Consider the following 15,180-nt stretch of genomic DNA (forward strand, 5'->3'; position numbering starts at 1 on the left):
AAAAATTAAATGCTTTTTGAGCGCAAAACCGAAAAAAAACTTGATATATAATTTCTGCTCTAAAATAAACTTAAATGTTATAAATGAACTTAAATATGACTTTACTTTGTAAAACAAAAAATTAATGCTCTAAAATCGGTTTCTGCGCGTCGTCACTTTTGATAAAAATTAATAGAGAAAAAACGTACTTTGTGTTGTATTAAAAAAGGATTATTGCTCGAATATTCTTCAAAAATGTTTTTTTTTGTTCTTAAAATTTGAGAAGTTAAAACTTGTGGATATATACACAAATAACTATATTAAAATGTGTGAAATTTAATACTTTGTCAAATGCAGTCAGTGAGATATTGCTCATGCCCATAATCCAGGGTGTAACGTTCAAGAGGGTTCTTTAGGTAACTGATACAATGCCCGGCTCTAAAATTCACACCTCCGGTAAAGATTGGGGGATCGTTACCGGTTCGACCGGTGTTATCTGGGGCACGCATCTTCCGTGCTAATGCAATACAGTGTCTGTGTGGCGATATATCGATCGAGTAAAAATACGTACGAGTGTTCTAATGGGCTCTAGAGTCGTAGCGGGCTCTTGCCAGGGATTAGAAACCGGAAAGTGTCCACGTGTTCGTACCGTCCTACGGTATTGTACCTTGTCTGGTACACGCTTGCCCTTTTCTCTCTCGGTATTGCTGATAGTTTTTGAAGGGGATCACTGACGAGAAAACCGAATAAAAGTCCGGCAAAGTAAAAAGAGAGGGGGAACAATGTCTCCTCAAACCAGCATGACGCAAAGAATGTATTCGGGTTTCTTTTTCGTTCTAAAGTGCCGCTACACAACTGTTCGTCTTTGTGTCATGCAAAACTGTATTTTATGTTTGGAAACTCTAATACGTCAAGTTTATTCTACTGAGCATTTCTATTTGCAAACAATACTACAGCACGATGATCTTTTTAACTTATTCTACAACTGATTTCTACAGTCACGATTGTTGAAAACAAGTCGAGGTAAAATTTGTTGAAAAATATCGGAGATGATAGATAAGTCTTGAAAGTGCGCTTTTATAGAATGACATTCCGAAACGTAAGTTTGATGTAACCGCATCACAGACATCACACTTGCGGTATACTCGAATGAGTCGAATCGAAGTCTCGGTCTTCCTCTCTTTTCCTTCGTTTAATTAACGATTTAACAGATTACGTTTAGAGATAACTGCAGAGAGAAAGAGANAGAAAAAGAATACGCAGAGATTACTACAGTAACTCCTCTTTGAGCTAACATTATCGATAATGTTTTGCGCAACATAATTGTTATTATTATTTGATAATGCTCAAGAAAATTAAATCATTTTAAATTAGTACTTCTGTACGCATAAAAACTTTTATATTATCGAAACATTGTTGAAGTAAGATTGAAGTTAAGCGAAGAAGAAAAGTTTTTACTTTTCCTAGTTTTTTAAGTATGATATCACTAAAAAAAAAAAAATCTTACCCATTTCATAAAAAAAAGATCCTTTCAAAAAAATTTTTTTCCGATTCGTCAAGTACGTTGCGGTAGGTTCGCTTTATAAGAGTCTTATTATATGGTGTCACGCCGCAAAACAGTCAAAAAAATGTGAAATGTAAGTTCCGGGTTTCTGTGACAATCATCCCATTCAACCTTGTTCGCTAATGCAAGCGAGAAACATGCTGATCTTTCGTCAAATTGGTGGTTTGATCTTGCCTACCTGCTGCGCGAGCAGTGTCTGACTAGGTTAGTCTAATAGCGTCCTTGTGGTAAGAAAAAACGTACAAGAAAGAAAACGGTAAGGTCAAGAACGCGTTTGAATGAGCATAACAAGGAATATCCCTTTTATTGTGAAACTGTGAACAAGCTGCCACTTTTCAAATTTCACGTTCTCAATGTCAAACTTCAACGTAAAAATTTATTAATGTGCCCGTCGTTGGTTGATATTCCTTCCGTACTTTTTAAATTGTATTCTCCGTACACGTTACCTGGTAACGCACACACAAGTGATCGATAACAATATGACAGCCCTTTCGGGATTTGCAACATTCGTTTGTTTCAAAATGTAACATAATGAATTGATAGAGTACTCGATGAGCATCTGCGCAAACTACGGGATACATTTGTAAATTAATGCATTGTTACATCGCGCGGACAAAAAAAGAGGTCGATATATTTTTGGCGAACCAAATGCCACTTTTATATACTAGGAGTAATAAATTGCAAAATAATAAATTTCAAATTTTATTTAAAAAATATACAAAATTGACCGATCAGTTTTTAATAATATTAGTTCGTTTACAAATATCGAAAGACAGAAATTTGATCCATTTTGTATTATTTTATCATTTTTATAAATAACGTACGTTCCTCTGTTTTTTTTTTTTTTCTAAATTCCGCTGAATTGCAACGTATAATTAAAGTGCCAGCTATATCTGCGTCACACGCGTGATTTATATATATATTCATATTTTCTTTCTCTGGAATTAGAACGAAAAGATTTTTGCGGTATGAGACACCATAATAAATCTCTACTTTTACGATGAATATAATCGTGGCTCTTTTGCGCGGAGAAAGAGAGAGAGAGAGAGAGAGAGAGAGAGAGAGAGAGAGAGAAGAAGAGAGAATCAGGTTTTCAGGACCCTCTGAACACGTGTTCATTTTGCATTGGCGTATTCAAAACGCGCGCAAACACGACAGTCGCTCTCCAAGTGTTTGCACCGATACTTGTTTGCGGCTTATGAAAATTTTAAGTCCTATAAATCACACTTATGGAACGGATGTGAATTACGATTATTACCGGTTTTACTGCACCCAAGTGCGCGTCAGTAATCCGGCGCTGTCGCACCGTAAAAGCGAAAGTAGGGAATTGCAATAAGCAGAAATTTTACGCTCGACTGATCAGGTTCGACTTTAAACGATGCGTAAAATTCAAGGTCGTTTAAAATGCCAAAGCATGATATGAATTTGTCTGCCGTAACGCCATTGTGTCAATTGTAAAAAAAAAAAAAAACTGAACAAGTCTGTGATTAACGTTCGCAAAAGATTTGGTCAAATTCTTATTACCAATTTATATTAACTGACGTTAAAAAAAACTTTAACCGAGTCAGAGACGAGAAAAGTGATAAACACAGTTGCTTCGCTTTTAAATCTCTTAAAGATAATTCATTTATTATCACTATTTGCATAATTAGTACTTTTTTATGAGAATTATGTATAAGTAACGTAAAAAGTTGCATCAAAATGGTATATTTATAATTTGTATTTAGGTTACAAGAAGACAAAACACACGTATAAAATATATATACAAAAGAATATTGCTGATCGCAACTGACATTTTGTGATTTTTGTTTTAATATAAACTTGATAGCACCGAATCATTCTACTGAAATATTATTTAGTAGATATTTAGATTTAAAAAAAGTAGAACACCGATATTGATGCGGCATTTCTGGTAAGTATTACACTTAAATTAAGACCGGCATTGACGTACACACACTCTCTTTTTCTTTCTCTCTTTCTCTCTTCTGAATAATAATAATAAATATAAAAATAAAATTAGAGAATTCACATTAAATATCATAAAATTCTAACGGGAAATATTGTTAACAATTAGACATTAATTCAGCAAACATCGTATTATTAATTTTATTGCAAATACGTCAAGATAATGAGAACGCAATGTTTCGCGCATACATGAAGCTTTATTGCAATACATTTCTAAAAGTCGTTAAAGGCAAGTACCCATATTGTCTACCGGGAAACTTAATCTTCAGCTGGTGCACTGTTTCCAGGCGAATGAGGTTTCATTAAAAAAATCCAATTTTCAAGAGCGACTACGTTCAAGCCAAGGGGCAAGAATTAAATTCTGCATACTTCTTTTTTTGCTTGCGGCAGCGCGAAATTTGATGGGCTTGGGAGGAGACCCTCTCTCACTCCCAATATACGGATAATATCCTAGAGTGCGTAAAGAGGCTGATATTAAAGCAGGAAGGAGGCGCATAGGAAAGACGCTGTCGACTCGATAAAAGAAGACGTTTTTATTTTTTTATTAAGTTGACGAAAAAATTGAATAAATCATTTCCTCCGAACAGATTATTATATAATATGTTGCGTGTTACATAATGCTAATTATGTAACACACAAACACACATACACGAACAATCCGTTTTGCAAATAATAAAGAAAAGTATGTGTATATATACACAATAAATATAAAATACGCGAAATAAAATTCTGTTAAGATACTTGCGTTTGATTTTTTTTTTTTCAATTTTAGTTTCTTTTGCTAGAGATTAAAACTAATATTTCAAATAAACGTACGTCTGATATGTAACACAAATGGCATAATTTATATATTAAATTAAGAAATATAAAAAAAGAGATATTCCAATTTTGCTGTGTCTCGCGTTACTGTAATCACATAAAATATAAATAAACGTGGCTAGATTAAAGGTACATACATGTACATGTAACTCTCAGGAAATATATGTTCAAATATGAGATAACACTGTTGATTACTATGAGTAATGACTGATAATGAACTCCTGCATGATCTACTTTATGATACTTCTGCTCTCGTGTGACACTTATGGGATACGCGGTACCTCAAAGCAAGGGGATCTACATATTCAATTAAATGTCGGTTAATTGTGGTTGGCGTGATGCGGGCATCATGGTGGAAATTAGCGTAATCTAGTGAAGCGCCAGAACTCGTTGCGCGTGTCGAATTTATACGCGTCGCATTTATGCGTGTTGCCCGCAGTCGAAATGGGAACGTCACTTCGCACATCGAAGTTTATGCGAGAGCTGTGAAAAATGTCTTGCAAATAGTGACTATGTAATTACGCGATTTTCGCGCACTACCGTCGATGCTCACACCCCAAAAATATGCATTAAAATATGCCGCATACTGACAGCAGTGAATAAAAAGAATTTATTTTTAAGCAGATTCGTACAAAAAAATTAATGCAAATCCGTCGAAATTTCAATGAATCGAGCTTAAATCAATTTTCACTGACGTAAACGCTCTTCGTTACCGTATATATCGAGATTGTACCTGTACAATAACAATTTGTTTCTCGAATAATACTTTTCCGCAAAAAAAAAAAAAAAAACAAACGTGCAATAACATTGACCGAGCATAGTAACGCGAAGACTTTTATTGGATTAAAAAGAAATTATATTATACAAGAGAGAAATGACATCAGTGGAGAAATCATAAATCGTCAAACAATATAGATGATTCTCACGATTTTTTTTTAGTCGGAAATAATGTCGATGATTTTTTAAATAATTTTTTTCTTTTTATTAATTCGTAATTCACAACACACACACTGTTGAAGCATCGAAACGTCATTCGCTAAGCGTGAACATCCTCTGTGACCGTGTCATCATTAGTCGACGTTGTATCGATGATCCGTGAAAATGACTCGTTTAGCTTGTCCGATGGAAACACCTTTCTCTCGAGTCCTACCATTCTTCCCACGCTGAAATTCAATGGTTCAAAGGAAAAAGGGAGTTGTAACACCCTTCCCTCGGAAAACCCGCTTGCTCGGGAGTATGATAAAGAGATTTCCCGCCTCTCCCCGTCCGATTCGAGAAGAATAGCACAAGTGGAAGTGTCGAACATGTGCCCGGGATTGGCCGGCGCACTTTCTCAGACCGAGGCGAACTCCGAAGAGTCAGGTGCAAGGATGTACATGCGCGCGGACGTCGAAATATTTCTGAAAGGAACGGCTGGCCAGGACGCGGAAAGAGGATGTCGGGGGTGGACGTGGGGAAGATCCGGAAAGTCCTTGGCAAAGGGTGCACCTCGAGCGCGCGGCTTCTCCGAGAGGAATGAGGGATGGGGAAGAGGTTGATCGTGTGCGGAGAAGAGAACGGGGTGGTCGTTCGGTCTTTCGTACGTGAAGGGTCGGTGTTAGGCAGTTGGAACATGGCATAGCGCGCGCGGGAAGGACAGGCAGTCGCACTCGAAGAGAGGAACCGACCACCACGTTGGAATGCGAGCGGAACGAGGACGGCGAATGGGATGAGAGGAGAGAAAGGACGAAAATGAGAGAGAGTGAATGTGAGAAAGAGAGAGCAGGAAGAAGGAACAGTTCCTGAAGAGGGCGACACAGAGAGAGAGAGAGAGAGAGAGAGAGAGAGAAAGAGAGAGAGGAGAGACGTAGGTTGAGAGAGTAAGGACAAGAACCGATGGGGTGAAGGCGGAGAAGGGATCCCCTTCGCACGGGGGATGGTGTGCGCGTAGGGTCGCGCGCGCGACAGCGAGTGCGGGTGCTCTCGGAAAAGGTGGAGGGGGGGGGCGAGCGGTGGGGACTCCCTAGGCTGGAGGAACCAGTCGGTTCCCGGCTTCAGGTCGTGGCGGCGCTTTCAGTTTACAGGCTGGAGCCGTAGCGTGCGGTTGGCCTGTACGGTTTTGTACGAAGTGCGTGTCGTTTCGTCGAAGAGAAGAGAAAATACCAGCAAAATAGTCGATCGAAGACGAATAGTTTTCGATCTTCGTTCGTTCAACGTGACAAGAGAGACGAGAAATGTAACACAGTGTGAAAAAAATTTTTCTCCGTTTCCTATTTAAAAGAAAATATCGGAGTCCGGCACATCGAGCGGTCCCTGCTCCGACGGACGCGTTCTTTCTCTCTTTTGTCGACAGAAACAAGCACGTACTTTTTACCGCGAGTACCGGTTGAATGAGACCTGTCGATCGCGATCGGTGACTAGTGCGACATCCGCTCCGTCAAGCGAAATCGGTGGCGCCTTTCGAAGCATCGCGATCAGTGACATTAGCGTGAAAGACTGGAGTGACGCGCGAATAAACAGATCGCGAACGGCTGTCTATCACTGACTCGCGACCGCCGAGTTTATCGGCTCTGGTTGTAGAAGGACGTAATCGGGGATCTCGTAAAGTGAGTGAGTGACAGTGGCGGAAGTGTGTGATCGCCAGGGCGGCGAAAGATAAGAGGGAAGTTCTTAACGACGCTGTACGTGGCAAGAGAGGGTCACCGTTTTCCGAGAGACAACGCTCGTTAAAATCGGAACGAACTCCGAGACGAACCTCGCTGCCGATAAGCTTTTCTAAGTGGTGAGTTTTTCTCTATGATTCATACTGTGAGACGAATTGTCATTTGAAAAGTGGAGATTTCTAATAACAATTGAAAACGAGCATTCGATAAGATTAGATAAATTGAGAAGAGCGATTATAACCTCTCTTTTAGACGCATGAGCTAACATTATTTTCTGCTCCATCGAGTTTTCTTATCCCGCGATATTTAGATATTTAAAATAATATCTACAAATTACGCGGACATGTTCTTCGCGAAGAATTCACATTGCTGTGAAAAGTTCGACGAATGTCAATATTTTGACGGAAATTTTGTTTACGAAAAAAAAAAAAAATTGTTTACCTCGTTTTTCCGCAAAACCGAACACAATTTTGGATATGCCGGTAACGATAGACCGAAAGTTTTCGGAGTTGATGGAAATTTTTGAAATTCTTTGACGTATTTGTATCACGTTGTCAATCTGTAAAGTTTTCTGACATAAACCAATGATCTAACGAGTGGTCGAGAAACATAAACTTTCAGATAAGAACTTAGACGGACAGTTCGAGACAGGTTTTTCGACATCAATAGTTTTCCACGTTGACTCGGCACAAAGATACGCAAAAATCTAGATACTTAAAAGATACTTCTTTTTTTTTTTTTTTTTTTTTTTTTTTTTTTTTTGAGTGCTTTTAAGTGTCCGCACAGCACTGGTACATGATCACTTCTATGATAACACGTTTTTCTCATTTAAGTAACACGCATCCATTTAAAAGGTGCGCAAAAGATTCTAAATTTTTACGATTTTCAAACTCAACGATATGCTCGGTAGGACAATAAGCGATACCTAAGAACAAGTTTTCATTGCGAAACCTTCAGTGTATAATTAGATACAAAAATATTTTTGTTTCCTACATTTGTTTTTTTTTTAATTTAAAAATAGAGCAATCCTTTTCTTTCAATGTACTTTTTTGTGACAAGTATTATTGCCACAAGAATATCATGACGTAATTTTTTTCGTCATGCTCTTGTAACTGTTTCTAAGTATGTTCATAAATATCGGGTGACGTCGTCAGTTAAACTTTTATTTCCTTTTGTCAGAAATAAATAAAAAAAAAGGCTTAAAAATAACTGTAGACTTAGACAGAGATGTCAGTTTTGTCACGTGTATTGTTTTGGATCTTGATAAAAATATTCAAATAACTTTATATCTGTATATGTATCGGTGTCGAGATAAACGGTGCGTTTACGCGTCCGAATTTTTTTGGTTTTATTACAGAAAAAAATAGTCATCTCGCACAATCGGAGTAGAAAACGCGAAAATTGACAGGTTGCTTGGCAGTTTGATAGCAAATGGGCGATTGAGATATTTGGTACCTACCGTTCTAGCGAACAGTTACGAGAACCGCGAGAGTCATTTCGCGAGTATAATGCTTTACGATAATATTAGCGGATCGATGTTTATGCCGTGGCGCCTGTCACGCGCAGTCTGTCGCTCGTAGTTTCGCACAATGCAGTTAAATGCGAAAGTGATCGTGCGCAGCGAAAAAAAAAATAAAAATCGCGCGATCATAAAACACAGAAGCTCTCGATCACGCGGGAACATACGCCAATGCGTATGTCACACAGAGCTCGTGAAAAGATGGTTGGGACCAAAGTTCGAATGCCGTTTCGAGTTCGCGCTAAATTGCTGAAATTTAGTGCCATATGGTGTCGCACACTAGTATTTCATATACAACATATACGTTGTTCCGTCATTATCGTTTCTGTTCGAGACAGGTTCTTTTGACGAATCGATGTGAAGTCGATATTATTTTCACTCTGTGACAATATATTTAGAAACATAACAATTATCGAATCTTTTGCCCGAAATATATTTCACGAGCTAAAATTTTGACTTGCAACGCGAGAATGTTAAAAAGAAAGTAATTTTGTAAAAAATCCTTTTTGAAAAAAAGATATATTCATATTGTAGAGACGCGACGGCAACTGACGAACTGATCAGATTTCAAATCGACGCGACGTTGTTGAGCCGTTGCGGGCAAAAATGTAAAAAACTTTCCGGATTAGTTGGCAAACAATCGATTCCTCCACTTTAATGTCGCAATCAATGGCATTCTGAGAGCTTTTCACCGATGAGACTGCAAAATCTCGGGCCAAAGGCAACATCGATTCGCGAGTTTTCAATGAAACCTGACAATGACCGGCCCAATTTCTACGTCTGTGAGATTTTTCTTTTTTTTTTCTCCGGAAGTTACTGGCGTATAACGGCGTTGTCCGTAGTCCAAGGCGGGGAATTTAAGAGCATTGTCGTGTCGTGCGGCCAAGTCGAAAATAAGAGAATTTCAAACGAAACTCTTTGCACCCTATCCACCGCAGGGAATTTTTCTTTCTTCTTCCAGGCCTTTTTGTCGCCGGTGTCCGTAAATCTTAATTCATCCAAGACAAGACGTTCTTTACCGTAGAAGATTTATGGGAAAGCGTGCATTTGTTACTTTATTTCGCGTAATTTAATAATATCCTTAATAATATAACGGAAAGAAGGAAAACTTTTTTCAATTCAGCTTATTATCAATATATAACACAATATATTCCATTCGAATTGTATTATTGATGGCACGACATTGTCAATTTTAAAACATGATATTTTTGCCGGTAGTTTATTTGAGTGTGACCTAGTTCCCTACTGTTCCTAAATGGTTTGTTTGTATTGTGATGATATTTGTGGTTTGAGTTGTAAATTTTGGATTTTGACCTTTATTGTGATCACCACCTAGGGGCTATAAAATGGAAAACAGTCGGAAAGGTATAGTATTCAGAAACGGATAATCCCAAATGGAATGTTAAACACACCTTGCGAGTAAACACATTGGGTCTGGGATTATCATGAGAGTCTCGAAGAGTTAAATCTGGTCTCTCACGAGACGTTTCCTTCTCGCCGTAAACAAACTCGTTCTTGACGCGTGACTCCGTAAACTGTTACGCGTCTAATAACACCTTAATAGGACCGCCCCGACGCATCTAAGAACGTAGATTTCAGTAGTTTCGTAAACGCGCGGCGCGCGTTACAGATGATATCATACTTTATGAGCACGGCGATGTTTAAAAATATAAAAGTAGCGAAATTGATAAATGGTAAAAACTCGTTGTGAATTATCTTTATATTGCGCTGAATGATATACGACGCGAGAATGAAATATTCATCTCGACCAGAAAAAAGTATCGGTCTCTGTTGAATGAAAAAAAGAATGCGAGAAATAAGATGTGTAAATTAACTTCTAAATTTTTTGTATAAAATATTCTCTTTGTATATTATTCTCAACATTCTTAATATTTGTCGTGTTCAAATAATTTGTTTAAAACAAAGAATTTAAAAGTTGCGAATAGATGAGTCATTTGAAAAAAAATATATATTTACGATTTTTGAAATAAGTTCTCTATTAAAAGTAGCTAAATATTCTTTAGACAATTATTATGCATGAAAAGTATCTTGTATACATTAAAGTTTCTCAACAATTTATTAATTTATTTAAAATTACTCGTGTCTTTTACTTAAATAAGAGAGATCATTAAACGTTAATAGATAGATACAAGCTGCGATGTCCTTAAAATTACACTTGATACATTTAACGTTCTAATAATAGAAGCGCGATCGCCTTTTTCGTCGAAATAAATCAATCATAGTGAGAATAAATCCGTAAAAGTAAACCACAAAGTAAAGCACAATGCAATTGAACCGTTCTTGCGGAGCCGATCGCGGAAAAACGGAGCAATCGATTTGATTCATCTTCTCGATATCGCGGCGTTCTGCACGGTCGCATTTCCATAGGTTGAGGAATGAGTCTTCTCGGGAAATGCGAAAAGATTGTCACGAGAGCGCGAGAGAGCGCGGGGATAGTGTCGGACGATGTTTCACGTGGCTATTCTATGCGTGTGTGAGTGTCTCAGGATCTTTATCGGCTATCTCCTTTAAGCTCACTCTTCTCGTGGAAGATTCTCCGCGACTTCGAGGCCGTTTCCCGTACTTCCTCGCCCGTTTTCTTCTTCGCCACTCTCGCGTGAAAATTATTCTCTCGTTCGCTTTTCTGTCTGCGTGCGTCGGACGGAAAAAACAATCTGTTAACGGATCTCGTTCTTCACTCCCGAACTACGACGAAAGCATCTTTGTAAATTCACCTACGATCTGATATAGTGATATTAAATTATTGAATTGTGTGCTGATGCTCATTAATCTTTCCGCGAAATCTGTCAATGTTTCGCCGTGTCCACGTGAAATTTGATCACTATTTATATCAAAGTTATTCGCGATCGGTGGAAAAATTAATATGTCGTTTATATTGACATTTTTTTTTCGTTCGTGTTAACTTCTTATCAATAGCCTCATATACGTACCTGTGCGCGATTCTTGATTCCGCGACAAACACGGTATTTATAGTACGAAAATATATCTGAAGGTTTTTATTCTGTTACGTGCGATAATAAGGTGGCGTGGCATATTAAATTAGTCACGCAGGTCATGTCGCACAATTTGCATTAAAATTGTAACGATATCGAGAAATGTACCACGTGTGCATTTCGCGCAAATATATCACCGATGTTTAGAAAAGCATCTTAAGCATCTATAAATATAACCAACATCTGATTTACCAAAAATAGTTGCTCGGATCGCGTACTAAAATCTGCACTATCACATCAGCGTTTGTTACAAGTATATTTCTGTACCGTGTGAAATATATACATGTTTTTATATTGTAGAAATATACCGTGGATTTTCACATGTTTAATAAATGTGTGTTTTTTTTTTTTTTTTCAAAAATACGCTCAATATCGCAGAAAATGACGTTAGTACGTCTAGCTCCGTCTAAAGTTAAACAACTTTTATATTCGAATATGAATCATTTTTCTAGTTTTTTTTATTTTAATTATATTTTGCACGCAATGGATATTTTTAATTTATTTCTATAATACATAATGACATTTACAAAAATAGTGGATACACTTCTTAACCCAGTTTTCAAATAGTTAACCATATTCGGCGAACTCACTGTGTCACTAACCGTCCGATATCGTCTTCCTCCGGCAGATAACAGCGAGGAATCGATAGTGGAGCGGATAGAAGGCTTCTTAGTATGCATCATTTGTCGCGTTTATCTAATCCCAGAGCGAATCAATGAGAGCCATCGAACGGATACTTCCGTTCGCCTAAATTTACGGTCGGCTGTCTGGCGTGCCCGTACGTATCGCTTATCCGCGTTTAAATCCGCGCGCGATTTTGCGAATATATATATATGTATATATATCTCTCTGTTTCTCCTGACACGTGGTGGATCGTGGACGACGTCTTAAATAGCCTAACAGATAAGACGGAGGACCGTTAAAGGTCGGAACGGAGCGCAAAACCACCCTCTCTTTCCGATGAACTGGACAGACAGACGTACGTGTTACACTCTCGCTCGCACGCGAATTCTCGTTCCGCGGCTGATGCGTATCTTTCGCTCCCGTGTGTGTTCCAGTCGTAGGATTTCGCCTACATGCGCGCGGTCATATCGATCCTCGGGTTTATTTTATGCCACTATAAATTAAGCGGCGTTAACGTACCGACGCGATTTCCAAGAATACACCACGCTACTTAGCATTTCGCAATTTCATTTCCGCGTCCGCGAATGACGTTTTGCCCGCGCGTCATATCCGCCTCGTAAAAGGTTCATTAAAGGGCGAGTGTATATAGGATCGCCCCGACACACTAACGCGAACGGATCGGTGCACTCGCCAGTTTGCATCACCGTAAACTCGCGCTTGATTATTCGTCTAATTGAAGTTCACGGCTCTCTTTTCGCGATTATTGATTGTCTTTGCTAGGTGAGAGCATTTCCTTTGTGTACCGTATTTATACCTATTGCTGGGCTTTACTCCGTTCCACTCCACTTAGTCACTCTATTATGTTGTTCTTGCGCAATAATCCCGCGCGCAAACAGTTTTGCACGTATCACGCTTCTTGTTGCATAACTAGTGTTTTACCAGCTTCGAATCACATACTTATATTAGTACTTTATATCTCTTCAAGACAGACTTCGACGAGCGTTCTCTTACACACTACACGCTCACACACTATTCTCCATTCTGTTTCACTCGGCCGGCACCCACGTGAGCCCCTGACACCCTTTCACTTTGCAGGCGAATCACGCATTTGTCACGTATTTCCGCTCGCGCTTATATGCATGCACTGAGTTTTTCCTAACATCCTGTCGCCTTGTCGCAACACCTGCCAAGTGTTGGAGTCTGAGAACGCGAGATATCGTCACGCGCATTGTTCTTCGGTCGATCTGATTTTTCGGCGCGCGGCGATTTTATTTGAGATAAATTCAACTCTCTCACGAGGTTATTTTCGATCATCCGACAACTTCTTTGAGACTTGAAATTGCGCTTGTTGTATTATAATTGTGTTTATTAAATAAAAAACACTAATAAATAAATAAAATATCTCGGATGTGTATGTGGAAAACGCGCAGTGTGAACATTGAAAGTGAATATATTTTTATACTTTTTATTTTTATTTAACAATGAAAAACTGTCCTCTCTGCGAGTTTCTCAAAATATTGTTAAAATTTCTTTGATATTGCGGGAACAACTCGCGAAAGATAGACTGGAATATTCATCTAATAAATAAAGTGCGCGCACCACGATGAGAGGGTTAACTCTCGCGACGTGATGGCGCGAGCGTCAATTAATATCATTAGTCGCTAAAGCTTGATAATACCAATTAGCGAAATCCGGGCAAGCGCGGCGACCCTCCTCCTCCCTCCCTTCGGTGTTTGACACCTCCTGCAAGCCCAATTATCCTAATCCGAAATGAACAACTACGCGTTGTCGTGCTGCCAAACACTCGTTCGCGCAGTAACAATTAACGATCGTCATTCCGACATTACTACATGGACCCTCGTTAATTCCATGCGCGCGCAACTCTTTATTTAAACTCACTCTCTCTCTCTTTCTCTCTCTTTCGTCATGTCAGGTACAGCATAATAATTATAGAACAGAATAAATCTGATGTTGATCAAAGGTCACATAACTAGCCGCGGAAAATCATTGTTCACTGTAACGCGCTTGTTTAACGAAATGTCAACTGATCGAAGTGGGCGGAAGACGTTTATGTCACATCATCTTTAGTCATTATTTACGATAATTGACTTATATGTGCTCAGAACAAAAAATATTATAAAAAGTGTTGCATGTATTACACTATATATCAGGTTCTGTGAGAAATGATATTCAAATAAAGCTAGTGAAAGTACGTAATAATTATATTCATCATGAAACTCATAATGTTATCAGCAACATCTAAACTTTGATAACCTCGGAATTATTCATTCTAATTATATGTGACATGTTTGCCTTCTATCCATTTGCTCTTTCGGTTGATTATTATTCAATAATATTGTAATTCTAGAGTCCTTTGCATTCTGTAGTGCTTTGCCAAGTCCATAGCGGCGCTGAATTCCGATTGAATTTGGATTGTTAAGGAGCAGTAGTTGTTAATTCGATTTAGCAAAGTTGCTTATACCGGTCTCTTGCATTTGTAGTATCGCACTTCCGAGAATCCGTCCAATTAATAATTCCGCTTCGGAACTTCTGAAAACAGCCGCTGCTGAAGGAATCTGAACAGAGTAAACTCAGGTTGACTTTACCAAGAAGCTTTTACAGTAAGTCTCTTCCTTATGCAATTAATTATTCCAAACGAGTTTATATTGCAGTTCTATTGTGAATCGATTACAGTTTGTCATAAAAATTATCACTTAATCGCGTTTATTTTGCGTTTCATTACGTCAAATTGTTTCGACAGCGCTGTCCTTTCGGTCGTCGCATCTTCCGCGATTGTCGACTCGCGCCTCGCCTGAGCTGAGTGTATCGAATTAATCGATCAGAGACCGGTTCAATCCAAAATAATCGTTGAACGTAATGATAGCCACGAGGAATGCTAATAGAGGATATGGGAAGGGGAGAGAAAAAAAACGAAGGCTGGTCTCGCGTTTTGTCGCACGATCTGTAATTTTGTCGTGAAAAGCCCGATGAAAGATCGGAAGAAGAGAGAGAGAGAGAGAGAGAGAGAGAGAGAGAGAGAGAGAGAGAGAGAGA

At 38.6% G+C, this 15,180-nt stretch overlaps 1 protein-coding gene across 1 annotated transcript in view; it reads left to right on the forward strand.

Moving 5' to 3' along the window:
* The first annotated feature begins 6,365 nt into the window (after nucleotides 1–6,365).
* LOC109862371 (MOXD1 homolog 2) overlaps nucleotides 6,366–15,180 on the forward strand; it is a 191,172-nt gene continuing 182,357 nt past the window's right edge. Inside the window, exon 1 of the mRNA XM_020442406.1 lies at nucleotides 6,366–7,088. The gene's annotated coding sequence lies outside the window, so the exon portion shown is untranslated. The remainder of the gene's footprint in view (nucleotides 7,089–15,180) is intronic.

The sequence above is a fragment of the Pseudomyrmex gracilis genome, unplaced genomic scaffold (assembly GCF_002006095.1).
Source record: "Pseudomyrmex gracilis isolate BER0280 unplaced genomic scaffold, ASM200609v1 scaffold_10, whole genome shotgun sequence".
NCBI classification, from domain to species: domain Eukaryota; kingdom Metazoa; phylum Arthropoda; class Insecta; order Hymenoptera; family Formicidae; genus Pseudomyrmex; species Pseudomyrmex gracilis.